At 35.5% G+C, this 21,626-nt stretch overlaps 1 pseudogene; it reads right to left on the bottom strand.

Annotated features, from left to right (window-relative positions):
* Positions 1 to 19,706, bottom strand: part of LOC102477738 (coiled-coil domain-containing protein 117-like) — a 94,714-nt pseudogene extending 75,008 nt beyond the window's left edge.
* Between the last annotated feature and the right edge of the window lie 1,920 nt (positions 19,707 to 21,626).

Here is a 21,626-nt window from a genome sequence, read left to right as displayed (position 1 = left end):
AATGGTCTGTAGGATGATCTGTCAATTCGCCATTTCTTTGTTTTTAGTCTCGTATCAGGCAGAATGAGGGGAGCACTGGTTTAGTATTTGTTTTGTTATGTTCTAAAATTTCACACTATTTAAAGTATGTTTAAATTTTAGCATCGTGTGTGATGGTGACATTAATGGAATTAGCTAACATTGTGTAGAATTATTGTACAGGGGCCAGCAGGTGGTGTGGTGGTTAATGGCACTGGACTCCCACATGGCCAATCATGGTTCAAGTCCTGGACTTGGTGGCTTGCTTTCTCACTTTCCCTCTCTCTCTCACTCTGTCCTTCTCTGGTCAAAATTTAAAATAAAAATAAATAAATAAAGTTAAATAACATAATTTTATTAAAAAATAATTATTGTACAAATTTCAGTGGATTGCCAGCTCATAAAAATTATTACTAACTTTAGTTATCTATTTTATCTCTAAATTCATACAGTAAATCAAAATATTATTACCGATTAATCAATATTGGTTAATTGATAGGTAATTATCTTTTGTGAGTACATTTGTATGTACTGTGGCACATTCCTACATCCCAGCATTACATTAAGTGAAATAAGCCAGGCTCGAAAAGATAAATACTGTGCAATCTCTTATATGTGGAATCTAATATCATTGTCCTCGCAGAAGCACAAAGTAGAGTGGTGGTTATCAGGGACTGGAGACGAGATGGGACTGGGGAGATATTGGTGACAGGATATCAAATCTTAGACAGGAGTAATAAGTTCAAGAGATCTACTGCACAATATGCAGATTATAGTTAACAATGATCATATTCCTAAATTGCTATGAGAGAACATTCTAAGCATTTTCACCACACATATACACACACACACACAATGATAAACAGATGAGGTGATGTATGTATTAATTAACTCAATTTAGCCATTCTACAATGTGTGTGTATATATATATTTTTTTTAAAGAATTATTTATTTAATTCCATTTGTCATTATTTTTTTTTATTTCACCAGAGAGAGACAGAGAATGAGGAGAGAGAAAGAGAAAGGGAGAAAGCAGGAAAACTGGCGGTTTCAGTTCCTTGCAACATAAGACTTTCCATAGCAGCTTGCTTCCCCAAAGTGAGACATCTAAAAGAGAGAGGCTACAAGCAAGAGACTTGAATTGCAGTCGGCCATGTGGGAATCCAGTGCCCTTAACCGCCTTGCCACCTGCTGGCATCATATTCTCAGATGGAGGACCCTATGCCCCCAGTTAAGGGACCAAAGCAGATCCAGTCCTTTACTATTCAACAAGATACAGAGAGGCAAAAGAGGTGGGTGAAAGAGGAGCGGAGAATTTATTATAATATGGCTTACACCGAGAAAAGTCGTCAAATAACTTCGACTGATCAGTCAACTTATAGATACTTTTACAGGGAAAGGGAGACGCTATAGGGCTCAAAGCTATGTATAGAAAGGTAGGTCACGTTAATTTTTAGCTGGGGAGTTACAGTTAAGCAACCAGCTTTTTTTTTTTTGAGAGGTTTTTGCTATAGGGTGCGCGCACTTGCCAGAGAGACAGAGAGAGAGACAGAAAGTGAGAAATCACCCCCCACCCCAGGGGGGATAGCCACACCTCAATCCCTTCTCCTCCATTCTCCTCTCAGGATCTCAGGCATGCACGCACACGCGCCGGGCGTTGAGTTTTAAGTCACCGGGTCTGGGACGCAAACCCCGGTCAACTACGTCCAGCGACATAGCCATTAAGCTAACTGCTGGTCCCAGACAACTAGTCTTCAAAACGAGTTTTGTTTCCCTGGGGTAGAAGGTTTCTCCTTATTTAAAGCTGGAGGAGATCATTAGTCTCTTTGGAGCTCCTAAGAGAAAGCTTAGGAACTCCAAAACAAAGAGTATTAAGCTAAGGAAAAAACAATTTCAATTAAAAAGATGAAGTAAGGTGTCAGTAGGTAATGTGGTGGTTAAGGCATTGGACTCCCACATGGTCGACCACGGTTCAAGTCCCAGACCTGACTGCTTGCTTTCTCACTTTCCACGTCTCTCTCTGGTCAAATTTTAAAATATTTATAATGATAAACACAATTAAATAATGTCTAAAAAAGCATAAAGTTAGTCTAGCTAAAGCATACTAACTCCTATTACAATCAGAGCACAATTTTGAAGGGTTTTGAACTTTTGCTAATGGATAAATATCTAAAACACTGAAGGACACAAGATACTTTACTTATGAATACATGTTCTGGATTCAATTCAGCCTTACTCAAATGTTCCCTCCCTCATGTACTTCCTCCAAATAATGTCCTCAAAATGTTTAACTTGGCATTTTAAGTGGAACCCAACCATCTTCATTTAGCAGTTCAATTTTATACTTTTCATAAACAGCAATATCCCTTTTGTTTTCATTTTCTCATAGAATCACAGTTATTTTAGTATTGACTAAGTTGAGTGTACTTCACCTTTTCTCCCCCACCGTCACCCAGGGGAGATGAATGAAATATTGTTCATTTGTGAAATAGTAAATTCCATGATAAAGTTTTGAGAATTAATAAAATATATAGTTATCTAATAGTTTAAGAGTTGTGGACTTAGGTAATAGCATTTTAGATAATAGGAGATTAACTTTCAAGTGGTGTGTATATTTCAATTACTCAGAAGTATATGAGAAGAAAATTTAAAGACAATATCAAAAGGAAATTTGAAAATGTCTTGAAACAAATGAAAATTAAAATGCAACATACCAAAACCTATGGAATGTAGCAATAGTAGTACTGAGAAAGGAATTTATAGTGATAAATTCCTGCATTAAAACAAAGGAAGAGCTCAAGTAAACTGATGTTATGTGCCAGTGTGTGGTTTAGTGATTAAGGTGTTGGATCCCACATGGCCAACTGTATAGTCTGAGTCCTGAACCTAGCATCTTGAAAAACACCCTGGGTGCATGTGTGGGCATGCCTAAAATCCCAAGAGGAGAATGGAGAATGGAGACAGGATTGTGGTGTAGTCATCCCAAATATGGGGAACTTTCTTACTTTCCCTTTTTCTGTCTTTCTCTAGTTAAGCTCACCCTATAGCAAATTCAAAACAAAAAGAAAAGCAAAACTAATGCTACACTTCAAGAAACTTAAAAAGGGAAAACAAAAACAAACTAAGCCCAGTGTTACCAGATGGAATGAAATAATAAAGATTAGAGTAGAAATAAATGAGCTAGAGAAAAACAAAATGGAAAAAAAAAAAAACCCAAGTCCACAATTCTTAAGCTATTATGAGTTCTACCGACTGAAGACTTGTGAGCTGAAAGACACTAGAGATGGAAGTTACTGGTACTTAAAATTAGCAATTTTAAAAAGAAAAGAATATAAGCCTCTCTGTTCTTTAGTTTTAGTTTCTTTCCTTGGCCTCAGTAGGTTTTATCCTATTAACCCTTTTTAATAATAGAATTCTCTTTTTTTCTACCTTATTTTTTCTGTAAAGCATTTGTCAAATTAGGTTGTTTGGAAAGTCATAATATATTTTTCTGCTTTTTTTTTTATTCTATGCAAAAATGCATCATGACATTTTCAATACTCAATGGTTCTATCATCTAAGGACTGTGCTTCAAATATTAGAAGAAAGAAAAGTTCCACCACAGTTACTGTAAAGGAACAAGAGGTTAAAGCATAATATCTTCCTATTTGTATACTACACTGGTTTGAGGTATTTACCGTATATTTGTATACTACACTGGTTTGAGGTATTTAATGTGTTTAAAGTAATTCCAAAGGGGAAAAATTCTTTTAGTATGCTGTAATGATATACAGTGAATGAATGTAAAGTAAATAAAAAACTAGTCTTAGATTGTAAAAACCATTAATGTATTAAATATGTTTAATCAAAGGCTTACATAATTTTCTATATCCAAATATTGAAATCTACTTTTAGAATTTTGATTACTTCATGAAACAATAACTTTAGACTTCCTGCTGTTCATATATTTTATAGTTGGTTATTAAGTTATTGGAAAATAAAGCTATATAGAATGTTCTAATAGCTCTAGTATTATGTAAAAAGCCTTGTTATTCTCTGTCTTTCCTTGAATACTTTAAGCTGGATTTTTCAGCTATCTTGAGATATTTATGGGACAGAGAAATGGATTGTTGCCTAGCGATGATAACATGAATAATATCCTCAACTGTACTGGAGTGAGGTGTAGTCATGCTGGATAAATTCATTTTACAAGCTAAGTAATATATTTTGATTAAATATATAAAATAAATTAAAAATTTAAAAAGAGAAAATAATGTTTTAAAAAAGAATAATTCCATCTTATGTTTTAAAAATAAAGAAAGAAATGTCTCCTCTCAGTTTTAAAAAAGAATAATTCCATCTTATGTTTCAAAAAAAAAAAGAAAGAAATGTATCTTCTCAGACCTGAAGGCGACATGGTGGTTAAGATGCTGGACCCCCACATGGCCAATCACGGATCAAGTCCCAGACCTGGTGACTTGCTTTTATACTTTTCCTTTTTCTCTCTTTCTCTGGTCAAATTAAAAATACTAATAAATAAAATAAATAACTCTTTCTTCAGACAGATTTTTGTTACGGGGTGCAAGCACTTGCTAGAGATACAGAAAGAGATAAAAAGTGAGAAATTATACCCGGGGGGGATGGCAATGCCACAATCCACTCTCCTCCATTCTCCTCTTGGGATTTGGGGTGTGCACATACACATTCTTAAGCCATTGGGTCTGGGACTCAAACCAGTTGATGATGTGGGAGTCCAGTGATGTAATCATTATGTCATCTGTTGGTCCCATAAATAATTTGTAAAAAAAAAAATTATTCTTTCAACTTTGGAGATTAGATATCCAAAATCAAGGCATTTTCAGGTCTATATTCCCTGTAAGACATGTAGTGGAGAATGTTTTCTTGCTTCTTAAGTTCTGATAGAGACCATAGATCCTGGTGTTCATTGGCTTTTGGCAGCATAGCTCCACTCTTTTCCTTCATCTTCACATGGCCCTCTTATTGTGCCTGTCTTCACATAGCTGTTGTCTTAGAAGGATACCAGCTGTATTTGATTAAGGCTCAATCCTACTCCAATATGACTTTATCTCAACTATCTACATTTGCAAGGACTCTATTTCCAAATAAGATCACGTTGTAGGGAACTGGGCACTAGGCTTTCTGCTCAAACCTTCCAGTGACTTTCCATCATGCTTTTTAAAAATATTATTGTAAATATATAATTTACATATACTCTCTATGCATCTTTGTAGAGCACAGAATGTGTTTAAAGTGTGTATAAAGTATATAAGAGACAAATTGAGGCTATTTACATATTTACCGCCTTCAACATTTAACATTATACTATGATATAGACATTGAGAACCTGCTCCACTGGTCATTCTGGAAGTATGTACTGAATTGTCTATAATGTCCTTTACTGTGAAATACAGTTCTAAAGGAAAACAAATTGATTAAAAATCAGACATCAGAAAGTCTGTCATTTCCCTGCAGAGTTCTGTGGGAGATAGGAGTTTATAATCCGAAAAGATTTGTGGCATCACTTGTCCACCACTGGTAAAAGTTGTGCATAATAGCACAATTAGTAAGAGACAGAAAAAAAAAGGTTTTTCCTCACTCACTTTGAGTGCTTGTAAGACTATAGTACCGTACTGCACATAAAGAAATCAGTCTTTAAAAAAGCAAAACAAAAAATTTGAAAAAGATATTTAAAAGTGAAGACTTTATAAAGTCAGTGAATCAGTGTTTTATAGGCTTTATAATATTCTTGGGTTTAGCTTTCTTTAAATCCATTCCAAATACTCAGTTACCTTTAACATTTTAGGCTTTTCCTCTGTTATCTAGCTTTATACAATGAGTAATGATTATAATAGATATATAAATTGAAAACCTGTGGACAGAAGTCTCTCAAATAATTGGTGAATTTGTACCTATACCTGTTTGTATATAGAATAGTTGAATCTGCATCTTTAGCCTTTCAGTAGAGATATTTAATCCTGACAGTGAATGTTATTATCAATGTGTGTGGACATATCCTTTTCTTTTGTTGTTTTATGTTCTCTTGCTTCTATTTATTTCCCTTTAATTTTCCTGGTGTATAATCTCTTTAACTATTTCCCAAAAAGCTGGTTTAGTTTTGGTGAATTCTTTCAGTGTTTTCTTTATTTTTTTTTTCAATCTGGAATGATTTTATTTCTTCCCATTTGAAGGATAATTTTGTCAAGTGTACTACTCTTGGCAGAAATTGTTTTCTTTTAGCATTTTAAATTATCTTCCAATTCTTTCCTTGCCTCCATTGTTTCAATGAGAGGCCCTATGTTAGTCTGATGTGGTAAGCTTTATAAGTAATTTGGCATTTCTCTCTTGACATTTTTATTTATTTATTTGTTTATTTATTTTGGGGAGGTTTTTGCTATAGGACGCATGTGCTCGCCAGAAAGACAGAGACAGAAAGTGAGAAATCACCCCCCACGGGGGATGGCCACACTGCAATCCCTTCTCCTCCATACTCCTCTCGGGATCTTGGGCACACATGCACATGTGCCCGGCGTGAGTTTAAGCCACCATGTCCGGGACTCGAACCATGGTCAACTACATGGGAGACCAGCGACATACCCATTATGCTAACTGCTGGTCCCTCTCTTGACATTTTTATAATATTGTCTTTGTCTTTGATTTTTACCAGTTTGGCTATGATATGCCTTAGAGAAGATCTTCTTATGTTGTATCTATTTGGTGTCTTTTGTATTTCCTGAATTTGAATGTCCAGTGGCCTCTCTAAATTTGGCAAGTTTTCAGGTATGTATCATGAAAGAGATTTCCTACGCCCTTTGCCTTTCTCTTCACCTTCTGGAATATCTATTTTAAAGATACTCAGCCATTCAATAGCATCTAGAATTTCTCATATGCTGTCCTTATTTTTAATGGTTATTCTTCTGTTCTTTTTGGTTGCTTGGACTAAATCAGATATTTTTGTCTTCAAGATCAGAAATTCCTCCTTCTGTGTGATCTAATCAGCTGTTGAAACTTTTGAAGGATATTTTGATTTCTTGCATTGTGTTCTTTATCTCCTGAAGTTCTGTTTGATTCTTTTTCAGTGTATCTATCTCTTTATGGAGTTCCTCCTTAAAGTCATGGAAGGATTCTCTCAACTCCTGGAACTGGTTGTCTGTTTTCTCTTAAATCACACTGAGTTTTGTTACAATGGATATTCTAAATTCTTTTTCTGACATTTCTGCAATCCCTTGTGTTTTATTCATTGTTGGTGAGGAGTTATTATGTTGTAAATACCCACAAAGTGAAGTATTTCCCAGTTTTCTTCTATTTTTTTTTGAGTATCTGCTTTGATTTTTAGTCATCTGGAAATATACTGAATTCATCCTATTCCTCACCCTTTTTCTTTTCCTAAACCACAACGTCCATGTTTTTTTTTTAATTCACTGCCAAAATTATTTTTTATGTCACAAGAAAACTTTTCTATTTAATTAAAGTTTTAAAATTTCCTCTCAACTGTCAGTATCATGTACTCCATCTCTTACATCTGACTGCACATTTACCTAGCTCTTTCAGAGATTTGAAAGAGCCATTTCCCCTTGAGAGACTGAATCTACTTGGAAGAGAAATTTCTAGGTCAAGAGTGTGATGAAGCAATGTTGATATGGCAAATTTTAACCATCAGTTATTTTATTATTTCTAGCAAACTCTACAAGAAATTAGTGCCATAATAATTAAAATATCTCTTTCTACATCTCCTTAGTACTTGGACATAATATGGATCCATCTCTTTCCACACAGTCTCCAGTTACGTTCCAGTTGGCATCTGTATTATTATTGATGATAGGGAGGGGATATTTAAAAATACAATTCTTCTGAGCATAATGAAGTGGGAATCAACACATATATTGGGAAAACTCATTGGTAAAGTGGTCAATTTACATTATTTTGCAGATCATATTAGAACAAATGAAATATGAAAAAAAATGTGTACAAATATGGAAACTTTGGACCTGGTATATGGCAGGGTTACAACAAATATTTGTTTAATGTTTTGATAAAGTGTAAACCAACACAGTCACAGAAAAGGTCCACTGATAACACACAAGAAATGAAATAAGAGGGAAATGTCAGTTTCATCATGTTCACTCTCTCTAATCTATTAACAAGTCACTCTATTGAGAAAATCTTCCTCCAATCAATGCTTTATTTTTCTACCATGTCTTACAGCCAATTTTATCCAGATGTCCATACTCAATGTTACTTTTTCCAACCTCCCATTAATTTTATAATTTTATTTCTTATTTGAGGCAACCTTCCTGTAAGTCCCAAACTAACATGAAGTGGCCACAGTAAAGTAGCAATGGTAAGAGGATAGATGTACACAGAGAGAGGGCCTGGGATAAGGCAATGTACCTGGAATTTCTATCCACCTCCATGCAGTGACCCAAAGTCAACTTAGTGAGCTGGTGGAATCACTAAGATTATCAACAGGTAGAGCAACCTACATGAGATGTGAGCTTCCCCAGTTGAAGACTACTTTAATCCATGTGTGCTGTTATGATCAAATACCTAAGACTGGGTAATTTATAAAGAAAAGAAATGTATTTTCTTACATCTGTAGAATCTGACAAGTCCAAGGTCAAGGCATCAACAGATTAGGTTTTCTGGTTAGGGTTGTATCCTTCAAAGAAGAAGAACACTGTCCTCACATTGCAGAAGTTAGGAGGGTCAACTAGCCCTTGCTGTATGAAGCCTAAACCCCAAACACAAGCAAAGAAATCCCTTAGACCTAATTACGTCTTAAAGGCCTCATCTCTTAATACTATCACATTGCCAACACCTGTAATTTGGAGCAAACACATTCAAACAATAGCAATAGAGTCATAGCAAAATCTCAGGCAGATTTGCAGGGTAAATCAGTGGGAAGGAAGCACTTTAAACCAAGAGTGGTGAGAGAAGAAACCCCAGCTAGCAGTACCAACACTGCAGAAGCAACATGGTAATAGCAGAAAGAGCAGAGGTGGATATGTATATACCAAGCGAAAAACAGCCCCTGGACAGAGGTCAGGAGAATTCTATGTCAACAAATGGACCAGAGGCTCCTCCCATACTGAAGTTAAAGAAAAGTGATGTGATGTATTAAGTAAGGGAACCTCTATGCCTAGATCCAATAGGAAGGAGAAAGGTAAAAAAAAAAAAAAAGGGAGAAAACCCCAAAAGCTTAAGTATTCGGTCAAAAGAGTCTAATATTAATCACAGTTTCCACATAAAAAGAGGTTCAGGAAGGAGTTGCACAGAGATGAAAAGAAGTAGTATGTCTGCATATCTGAGTTATGACTACAAGTTTTAAACCTACTGCATTGAAAATGAAGACTAGAACCTAGAATACTACATCTAGCACCTGCCACTGCCACGTGGAGCCCCATAGAGGCTACACAATAAAAGAGTAAAAGCTCAAGTATCTAACAATTTCTCCTTCACAAATGGCAAATAAGATGCTACACAATTCCCTAAATTAAGATGCATAAAATAATAATAATAATTAGTTTAGTTAAGTTCTACAGTTCTAAACATCCGATTTATCAGTCTCTGCAATAAAAGTCCAAATTATTTTTCCAACTAGCACCAATATAGGGAGGGATAGGAAGTAGATGTGAGGGCCTAAGGATTTGTTTCATGAAAGTTCAAGGAAAGGATATAGTTGATTTAGTTGATTTTTCAATTGGAGCATAACTGAAATTACCCTTTTGAGTCAGAATTGGACATTTCTTTTATTAAATAATGAGCTCTCTTTGAGATAATCGAGTTTTACTCATTCAAGAGGCATTTGCTGAGAATCTAATCCAGATCAATTCAACTTATTATAATTGTTTATTGAGAATCAGCTGTGTGGTTGCCATCACACTGGGAATGAAGGAATGAGTTAGACCAACACAGCCACTACCCGACAAAGGCCTGAGGAGAATAGGGCAGGAAGGACAGGCTATCAAAACTATATTGACTTTGTAATAAGATCGGAAAACCAGAGAGAATAAAGGGTTATAGGAAGCACAAAATAAGAGGATCTGCTCTGGATTAACCCTAGCCATACTTCGTTGGTTTTCATGTATAGAAGACAGATACAGATTTATTTTCATTTGAGGTTAAGAGTATAATGCCACTTTTAAAAGGATGACATTTTAAAATCAGATAGCACAGAGCTGAATTAATTTATAAGATGATGGACTATGAGAATCTGAGTATTCATTGAACACAGCTCCTGGTGAACATTTGAATTCTCTCACTAATATTGTTTTCTGAAGCTGCACATTTTATATCCCACCACTCACTGAAATAAATAAGTCACTCTATTACTGAAACCAAAGACCATTTTGTGTATAAACAACATAACTTTATTTTGTACATTATATATTACAGCAGACATATTATTATGTTTTCACTTAAAATGAGTTTTAGGACCTAAAATATTACAACCTTGATTGTGCTAATACTGAGAGTAAATCAATTGGAGATTGATTTACTCAAGGTTTCCTTCCCAAGCTGAACGAAAATAACCCCGTAGAGTGAACATAGAGACTTAGATTCAATTTAAACAGATTACAGTATACTCAAATGTTGCTAGAAACTATAGAGCTAAATATTACTGTGTAGCTCTGGAATCAATTTGCTCACAATTATTACTACTTTTATTTTCAAAGCCTATTGGTAGACAAAAAAAAATAATTACAAAATGAATATAATCAAGCCTATTGATTGGACTTTTTAAATACAATTTGAATTGGCTACATTCTTTATCCTGGAGCTGTTATGTAAACATTGTATATTTTTATTTTGGATTTACATGGGTTGGAGTTATAGCTAAGCTAATATAACAATGAAAGACTAAAATGTAATGAATGGTCTAATCAAAATAGAAGTTGGTTTCTTCCTCATGGAGTAGCTGAGAATAGATTCAAATACAAAACTGTCCAGGCACTCAGACTAGTGGGGTAGCCTTTCTCTCCTTGTAGATGCTAATTTGCCTTTAATTCACATTCTTTTGGCTATGTCTTAGCATAAGCATCCCCTAACTGCAAAGGGGGCAACCATGTAACCAGCCATAACTGGCAGCCTCCACTACAATATTGTTTTGCAGTTATTACTTCCGAATTTTAAGACCCTCTTTCCAAACCATTATCTGGTGTGCTAGATATACAATGCCACAAGATATATACTTAGTGATATTGATATGCTTATTTAATCCATACGCTTTAGGGACATTGCACATGGTCTGCGATAAAACTTACAAGAATAAAGGAGTATTATTCTAAATTTGGTACATGCTTCTTCTTTATTAATAAAATAGTCTAGAATTTTTAAAGAATTACTGGACTGATTTGTAAAGGTATTAGTAACTAAAGCAACATGGTATACTTTATTCAACCAGAGAGGAGATAAGTCAAGTAAATTAAAGCTATATCTGTAATGGATTTTAGATTTTTATTTTAACTGAGATTTATGATCTAATTTATAGAAACCTAAGTAGTATTATGCAGGTTACATGTGCTTAAAGAGATTGTCCAATTAAACAGTTAAAATGAAGGTCTAGCTTTTTTTTTCCCCCTGACTACTTTTAATGGTAAATTTGATTTGACTAGATTAATTGGGGAATTTGAGATTTCTAAAATTTAACTGGTTATTTTTATCTTTTGAGGATTTTAGAGGACTAATAATTGGGATAAAATTAGACCACATGGGTCACTGATGAAAATGAGACTGGGTTTTAAATAACTGATGGACCTCCAAAATGTCATAGTTAGAGAACAGCCTATCTCATGAACTGTGTTCCGGTTTGTACCCAAGTAGGCCTAAAGAAAACAACACTCTACATCAGACAGTCTCAAATGTCTCATTTTAAGCCCCTTTAAACTATGCTAAATTAAGAACTCTAAAGAGCTTTTGGTTATGTAGATTTTATCTATTGATACATACTATAGGAGTAAGTAAAACTGAGAATTTTTTTTTTTTTGGAGAGGTTTTCGCTATAGGGCGTGTGCGCTCGCCAGACAGAGAGAGAGAGAAAGAAAGCCAGAAATCACTCTCCAGGAGGGATGGTCATGCCGCAATCCCTTCTCCTCCATCTCCTCTTGGGATCTTGGGCACGCATGCACATGCGCTCAGCGTGAGTTTTAAGCCACCAGGTCTGGGACGCGAACCATGGTTGACTATGTGGGAGTCTAGTGACATAGCCATTACGCTAACTGCTGGTCCCAAAATTTTAAAAATAGTTATTTAAAGTTTTATTAAATTCCTGTTCTTTAATATATTTATTTAATATTATATAATATAAATTAAGTGTTTATTTCTTTTAAGTAACAGTAAATATTCAAATTCCAGTAGCTTTCAAAACAAAAAATTGAGAAAAATACATTGTCATATATTTTTTCAAAACTCTTTAATATCTGATTTAACAGTAGGCAATAGAATTCTTATATCAGCTTCAGCATCTAACCTGCTGTGATTTATTATTTTTATTGAAGTAGATGGAGAAAATCCAGCTTTACGAAGAGATGTTAAGTGGAAAAGGAAGAATCTTATAAACTTCCTGAGAGGGTCTTGTTGACTCCCAGGAATTTCAAACCACACTTTTTGAACCATTGTCCTACACACTTTCTGGTCTTTGAATTTAGGTGTTTATATATCTCTTCAAAGGAATATAAGCTTTCCCCACCCACGTAAGAGATGTCCTGAGCCATCAATAAAGGAAGAGGCCAAACGTCAACCTTACTGGGAATCTTATCTCTGGCCTGAAGAAGAGTTTTTAAATGGCTGCTGTAGAGGAAGCACTGAAACTGTTAAAAAGCAAAATAAATGAACTAAGAGATGAGTAATAGAACTAAATAGAGGAGTCAGGAAAGAAGAAATAGGAAAACTTAAGATTGAACATGGGTGGAGTTGACTGGGTGAATATTAATATAATAATTAAAGGATAAAGGAGAATGAGAAAGATAACAAGTGAACATATCGCTCACGCATGTTTCATAGTCTCTGAGCATCTCTCTACATTTAGAAGTATGTATAAATCTTTCCTCCCCAACACTAAAAAACAATTCAAAGACTATTTTTTCCATCTTCCCATACTGTTTAGGTGATGACAGGTGATGATTTAAATTCTACCATCAGATGCACCTGTGCAAGACTTTAATTCAGAACTAAATTGCATGAATAGATGGGAACAGAAGTTGCATTTAGCTGAGTGGATAACAATAGTTTCAGTGTTGTCCTGGAATTCCAGGTATGCCAGTAACTTCTGATCAGTAACTTTATGTCCCAAAGACTTCAGTGTCCTTCATAGGCTCAAATTCACTTATGTATGAAGACTTGTACTAAGATTTCTTAAATCATTTTATCACCTAGCTACTCATTTTTATTTAATGATTGATGATCAGAATAAAGTCAAAGTTGTTTTATTATAATAGAGGAACTTTTTATAGAGTAAGTTTATGATTTTAATTTACTGATTTGTTTTATAGAATAAAATTTTACAAGAAGTATAGTATTTTTTTAAGGTGCTATGGCAAACTTGCAAAAGCACAGTGGTTTAAAACTCTCTGCAAATACAAGTGATATTTCTGCAGTTAAGAGATACATACCAGGTGCTTCTAAGTACCAAGCATTGTGGTACACCTAGGCACACAGCGAACATCTCTAGATTTCTTTCTTTCTGCCTACCAGTGCTTATTTTCCAGTCCTTGTCTGCTCACAGAGTAGGAGGCACTTAATGATGGTGAATGGAATTAGCTCTCAGATAGGCAAGAACTGTTCACATTTTATACTTATGTTAAAATCCACCTATTTTGAAAGTTTTTATCCATGCCAATATTCTGGATTCCTATTCTTTCTGGATCTGGGAATAACTCTTCCGAGGATCAGACCTCTCCTAGCTTATGTTTAGAGCTCTACAAGTCAGTGGTGGTACTTAAAATATTCCCTGACCACTCAGACACAGGCAGTGAATGATCAGTCCTGGGCACCAACTCATCATAATAGAGCAGCTGAACACCAACCTGGCCACCATCAGTCCACGTAGGGTGGTCTTCATCACCACTAATTTCTTAGTCTTTTACCTGAATCTGTTAATTCCATGGAATGACCTATGCAAATGTTGGATCGTCCGTAACTCTTGGGCTTTTACTTACCCTTGGCTCTCTCTGAAGTTGCCAAGTCCCAGAGTCAGTTTTTCAGCATTTTTAAAAACTGATATATTTAACATTTGTACATACTTATGGGGTACAGTGTAGATTTTTAATACATGAATACAATGTGTAATGATCAAATCAAAGCAATAAACATATCTACCACCTTAAACATTTATCATTACTTTGTGTTGTGAATATTTGAAATCTTTCCTCTAACTATTTTTTAAACATACATTGAATTGTCACTAACTATAGTTACTCCACTGTGCTGTAGTATAATACATTAGAATTCATTCCACTTATCTATTTATACTCTTATGTCTGTTAACCTAGTTTTCCCTGTCTCTCCAAACTCCCACCCTTTTCCAGTTTCTGGTATCCACTGTTTCACTCTCCACTTCTATGTGATCAGATCTTTAAGCTTCCACTAAGGAGTAAGAACATGGAGTATTTGTCTTCCTCTCTCTGGCTTATTTCATCTAGCCTTATTTCCTTCAGCTTCATCCATGTTGCCTCATGTGACTGTGTATCATCCCATTTTTAGCTGAATAATAACTCGTGTCCATAGAAAATTTTCTTTATCCTTCATCAGTTGTTGAACATTTAGCTTGATTCTGTATCTTAGCTGTTGTGAATTGTACTATAGTAAACAGGGATGTGCCGATATCACTTAGCTATAATGATTTTCTTTCTTTTAGGTACATATCCAGTTAGCAGAATTAGGGGGTGTCTAGTCAGTCATATTCTTTCCTATAGAAACGACAATAGAAATATTTGGTACTTACATCCTGATCATGAGATACCTAAGAGCAAAATAAATAATTAGCTAATATACTACTTTATCATCATAACAAAACAATTAGACCAGATAAATGAGGGCAGATTTAAGTCCTCACAATAAACAATCATAGACCCTAGACCATTTCCAGGCCTTAGTTTCTAGAGTCCCTTTTTTACAGTGAAAGTTGAAATAACTTGCTAAAGAGCCTTGTGATAGCATCACTGATATCTATTGCAAATCTTTTTCTTAACCTTCCCTAAAGAAACCTGCACACTTACCAGGGTAAATGAGTATTGGAGGAAGGAAAATTCCAATTATATCTGACACATTTTCATCACTGATTCTGAGTTAATGCTAATATCTGCAGGCCTAAAATGCCTCTGAGGCCTTTCAGTCGAGAGGATATCATGAGAATCAGGTGATTAATAGAGTTTTGTCCTGAGTCTACTTCATGATATGTCCATTGGGTCTATAAATACATTCCCATTTCCTAAGCATACAGCTTAAAGTGATCTCCACATTGGTGCCCTGAGCCTAGATGGAGAACTATTATGGTTGGAAGGACTAGTGGAAGCCACTGTTGCTCTTCCCTCACATTCTACTGAACTACTAAATTAAAAGCAGTATCATATTGCTGAGAGAATCATAAGTGTAAAACCACCATCAAAGACTACAAAGATAAAACGATGATGATCCCAATCACATTTCCACTTAACTGCAAGTGTGTGCATGAAAGAGAGGGACAAAGAGAGCCCTCCTCACCAGGATCTCATCACACCACCATCCCCTTGCTCCGAGCTCCTTGGAACCTTGGACTTTTGTGTGCACACCCCACATGTTTTCAGGCTAACCAGGGAATCCAAATTTACAGTCAGTCATGTAGCTTCTGGCCTTAAAAGGCACCATATTACTATTACATCACAGTGGCTGGGCCTATCTTTCCTTCCTTTGTTTGTTTAACTATTCTTTTGAAAGTAGTCCTGGGATCATTAGTGTCCTGTGTAGTACTGATTGCTTGACTATGGGATAGTGGGTTCCACAGAACTTGAGAGTCCTTAATAAATTTGGAATTATCTGATCTAAACCACCCATAAAGTCTGGGAAAATCAATAGCATTCTAACATCAAGTGGAGAGCATCACTGGAATTCTCTATGAAGAGTTGTCTGAGAAGGAAAAGTATCCAAGCCTGGTTACAGAACATCCCTCCATGTATGCTGGCTCTAGCTGGAAAGGGACAATATTGCAGCTATACTCTGGGGCGGGGAGGAAGAATATGACATTTTGAAATATGTAACAGAATGAGAGACCGTGTGTCCTGATAAATTTTTCTAGATTTAGCCTGAAGTCTTCCTTGGGCAAATCTAAAGCTACCATAACCCTCTTTTCGGGGAGGCAAGTTAGAAAAGTTTTCCAGTACTCATGAAATTTTTCCCTATGTCATGACAGACAAATATATTCTCAGGAAGTTTTTGCTATTAGGTGGCAAAATAGTAGATAGGTCACTATCACCTAGCAAGAAAAGACTGGTTAACTAGATCATTTACACCTATAGTTTATAAAGATGAGATTTTAAAAAGTAATTCAACTTTATTAAAATAAAAGTAAAACATTATTATTCCAGCAACTACAAGAAGGTACAAGAAATAGAAATCCCCTTAAGCAGAAATTAATTTTTGTTAAGAAAGTCCTTAAGTTATATTGGAATAAGAATCTCTGTAAAGCCTGACTATCTGCTAATGTAAACATTTTAGGCAAAAGGAATTTTGGGGAACCAGAAGAGGGAAAAAAAAGGAAGAGAGAAAATAAGATAATAAAATGGTAGAGATAAAAAAAAGAAGAGAGAAAATAAGAGAATGAAATGATTGAGAAATAGAACGATGAAGGAAAAAGCTGAACAAATAGTGACAAATTCTTTCATTTGTGCTGCTATAACAAAAATACCTGTAATTTAGTTACCGATAAAGGATAAAAATTAATTTTCTCATAGTTCCAAAGGCTAGAAAGCCCAAGGTCAAGATGCCAGAAGGCTAATTGTCTTCTGAGGGCTGCATTCTCCAGAAGTAACTACATGATTTATCAGGTTCAGGGAGTAAAAGATGATTTTCTAGCTGTTCCAGTCATCTGTAGTAGTCTTTCTACCACATGGTTGCCAAGACTCTGTAAATACAATGATGTCTATGGAAGGTCAAAATGCTCCATGATCCTGTGTAGACCTTGATAGAAGAATCATAGGAGAGGCTCTCTCTAGCAATTAACAAACTGTTTTTATTTTTTGAATAATAGTGTAAATGTGTGCATGAGAGAGTGATACTGTGTTATCACTTTGTGGGAAAAAGGGCAACAGAGGAGGACCCCCTCTGTCAGGCCCTTTTATAAAGGCACCTAATCCCAATCATGTGGGAGAAGCCCTCATGATCTGATCACCTCTTATAGGCCCTGCCTTTTAATCCTATCACACTGGCAACACCTGTATTTTGGATGCGATACATTCAAGTCATAAAACAAGGGCTTCCTAGCAAACATTTATAACCATTCAACATGGATAGATAAAAATAGGCCATATGTAACAATAAAGTTTGCAGAGATGGAGAAGACGTATTGTAACAGGTAAACCTGGGATATCTCTGACATTTTGGAAGACCTAAAGTTTTCACAAGCCATGGCATTTTAGTTCCAGTTAATTTTATATATCTTGAGTGAAGTAGGCCTCAACTGAAAACTAATTTATGAACAAAAGCATAGAAATAATAAATATTATTATGATTCTTTTTCTAGACAGTCCCCTAAAAGTTTTGTCATCAAATATGGCAAAGGAAAACTAAATCCTAAAAGATTACTCTTTTAACCTCTATCTTAACATTTAATGACTGCAGAGATGGGAAGTTTTCTGGTTCTAGTTCTTTCAATCCAAGGCATTCCATCTCTAGGAAATACAGATACATTTGTCATGGTCCAAGTTCTCCTCTAGGAATTTTGTGTTTTGCTCTGGCCCCTCCAGAACACAGCCTTCATCTGCCCTCAACCTCATGTCTTTGATGTCAGTCCTCAGTTTAGAGAAATGTGTTGAGCAAGACTCATGTGAAAAATAATATTAACAATAATAAATAATTCTTAAAAAATAATAATTATCTCTATTCTCATGGCATTACCAATTCTTTTCTTTCTTTCTTCATTTCTAGTAATCAGCAGCTAATTTCCTTTGCTGAAATTCCATTCACAAAATCCAGGGGCCAAAATGTAGGTAAGAAGAATGTCCCATTGTACTCACCTGTTTACACTAACAGAGCTCCTGGTATCTGGAGACTAACAAACTCCGGAGGATGATAAACAGGCTCTGGAATGAAGGGGAAAACTGGGTCTAGAGGGCCTCTTTCTGCTCCTCTAGACAAAGACAAAGGATGAAGAATGAGGGAACAAAGACTTAGAGGAAACATCTAGAAAGAGAAACACAGAAGAGGGGGGTCAAGAGTAATGGAGTACTATTCGTATTTCACAGAGCACTAGGGTCAATCATTACTAGGCTTCTGTTTTTAAGATATTTTGAAACTTACAGCTTCTTCTGTGTTTACTATATATGTGTGTGTGTGTGTGTGTGTGTATGTATAGTTTTTTTAATTTGCTATAGGGTATGTGTGCTTGTTGGAAAGAAACAGAGAAAGAGAAAGTGAGAAAACAGAAATGCACTCCTCAAGAGAGATTACCATGCTACAATCTCTTCTCCTCTACTTTCCTCTTGGGATTTTGGGCATGCATGTACACACACCTGGCATGTTTTCCAAACCATTAGCTCCAGCACTCCATCTGCACAGAAAGACATGTGGGATATAGCCACCTAAACCACTATGCCACCGGCTGGCCTGGTGTTTGCTATTTTAAAAATAACCAATATATTTTTCTATAGGATAGTATTAGTACAATTTATGTAAAGATTAAAAGATTAGAGAATTTGTGTTTTTTCTTTAGTGACCCTTCTAACAGGAAAAAAAATTGATCACGATAGTGGTTTAAAAAGAAAGCTAAATCAGTCATATCTTTATAGAACTCTGAGAAGGGAAGAAAAAAAGGAGAAAGAAAAGGTGATGAAAAGCCAATTTCGGCAATAAATCAGCCCCAAGATTTTTGTTTCTCGTTTTTCGCTTTTAAGAAAATTTTGCCTTAGGATACATGTGCTCACTAGAGAGAGAGAGAGTGATAAAGAAAGTGAGAAATCACACCCCCACCACGACAACCTTGCCAGGAGGGATGGCCACACTGCAATCCCTTCTTTTCTTTCTCCTCCCAGAATCTTAGGCATGCATGGACACATGCCCACCGTGAGTTTCAGGTCACCAGGTCGGGACTCAAACTGCAGTTGGCCATGTAGGAGTCTAGCAACATAACCACTATACCATCTGCGGGTCCCCACCCACAAGATTTTTAACAAGCAGCAAATCTTATAATTGTAGCCTTTGATGATGTATACAGCTAACAAACGCTTGTAAGTTCATGATAATGGTAATGGCCAAACAGAGTATCTGAACCCAAGCACCTAGCTCTACCATTTGGAATTTACATTGAATTACACAATCAAAGCTAGCTTTAGTTTCCATATTTAAAGAAAAATAACACTACCTCTCAGGATTATCATGAGAATGTAAAGATGCAGTGTGTATTAAAGAGCCTGTCACCCCATGAATTCCCACCTGTGCAGTGCTTCCAGAGTGAAGGGCAGCATACTCCATAGGGCAGCACTGGTATTTGCAGTAAGGACCATTTGGGTCTGCCAATATTAGCTGTGCAAAAATGTCATACACTGCTTCACTTCAAACATTAGTCCTGCCTTTCTGTGATTTTATAGCCTTTTTCGTGGGGTTGTTCAGAAATATGAATGCTTTTCTTTTTCTTTTCTTTAAATTTATTTTTTTACATTAATTCACTATACATCATTACAATATACAAAATGAATTTTCCATCTAGAATACACTGTATATTGGTTCAATCAAGCACATCAACATATGTGTTACCAACAAATAATTTTCCATTTCTTATGTCTTGTATATTTTGCTTATTTTTTATTTTGGCCATCCTTAATTCTCTATTCCTCACCCTCTGCCATGTCTCACCCTCCTCCCATTGACTCTGGTATCCATGGTTGCTTTCTATGCCTTCCCCCCCCCAATTTAATTGATTTGCTAATGAACTTAATTAGTCTAAATATTTGCAATAGCAAGCACAGTTGATATATACATATGCATGAACCCAAGTCTGACTTTAGGCATAAACCTCAGTGAGTAGAATGAACATACTACAAAGTAGTACCTAGCTGGGGCTATATAGCTTACTGCAGTCACCAAATACGCATTTTTTTTTAAAAATTTCAATAAGAACAGTTTTAATGTTTTTTGTTTCCTCCTAAAACTTTTTTTTAATTAATTTACATTAATTCCCTGAGCATCATCAAAACATACTAAATGTGGTTTCCCATCTAGAATAAACTGTATAGTGGCTTAATCATGCATGTTATCAGAATATTAATGCTTTCTACAGTATCTAGAATCCAGTAAGCACTCAATGAATGTTAGTTCCTATCCCTAGACTGGATCAATGGTTTTGAAAACATCTTAATAAATGACCTTAGTGAGCTTGCACTGGGCTCCTTCTGCCTTCCTTGAATAGAGACCTGGACATGTCATCTTTTTTTTCCTTACACACCTAAGTTTAAATCTGATATATTAGTTTACATAATTTATCTTGCCTAAAACTCCTCTATAGTTTGAAGTTTAGGGCAAGGATGTTGCATTATAATCCACATACAGCTATGTTCTTGAATTAAGGGCAAAAGAAATATGAAAATCTATAGGGCAAAGAATGATGCTGTTGGGAAAAACTAACTTTATATGGATATTTAAAAGGGCTTAATAACTAATTTCCAGTTCCCTTCTCTATTTTCCCTTCTGTCACTTAACTAAAGCTGTGTCTGCAAGAGTTATAGATACCAACACTCCAAAAATCATATTTAAACAATACCCTAGGATCTTTGCTTTCTTCTTTTTACTCTTTTTTTAATTTTTAATATTTTATTTTTTTCATTTCATTTTCTCCCATACATTCAATCACATTATTATTTGTCTTACAAAATGGATATTTCAACAGGTGAACATTTCTCCCTAGTACTGTTGATAAAACTACGAAATATCTTCAACAGATAATACCACACCGCTTTGTGCCATTAATGCTTTTCTTCCCTGTCCCTCCCCCAAATGTCCTTCCTCAGACCCTCCTCTTTCACACACACTATATCTGGTATTTACATCTATATACTGCTTTTCTATATCCTTTAGACAATTAGTTTCAGTCATAGAGTGCAGACACTCGGTATATATTAAGTGGGGACATACAATGCCTCTCCTTCATAGCATGGCTTGCTTCACTCAGCAGTAAGTCTTCCATATTCATCCACTTCCTTCAAAAGTCAGGGTTTTGTTGTTTTTTATGGATGAATAGCATTCCATTGAATATATGTGCCACAGTTTTTCTAACCATTCATCAGTTCGTGGGCATTTGGGTTGTTTCCATGACTTAGCAATTGTGAAAAGTGCTGCAATAAACATCGAGTGCAAGCACTTTTCCGATAAAGTATTCTTCTGTCCTTCGGATAAATACCAAGGAGTGGGATTGCTGGATCATATGGTAG

The sequence above is a fragment of the Tupaia chinensis genome, unplaced genomic scaffold, assembly GCF_000334495.1.
Source record: "Tupaia chinensis unplaced genomic scaffold, TupChi_1.0 Scaffold145685_1, whole genome shotgun sequence".
NCBI lineage: Eukaryota > Metazoa > Chordata > Mammalia > Scandentia > Tupaiidae > Tupaia > Tupaia belangeri.
Note: the sequence above shows the minus strand (reverse complement) of the source record. Positions and strands in the feature narration are given on the sequence as shown.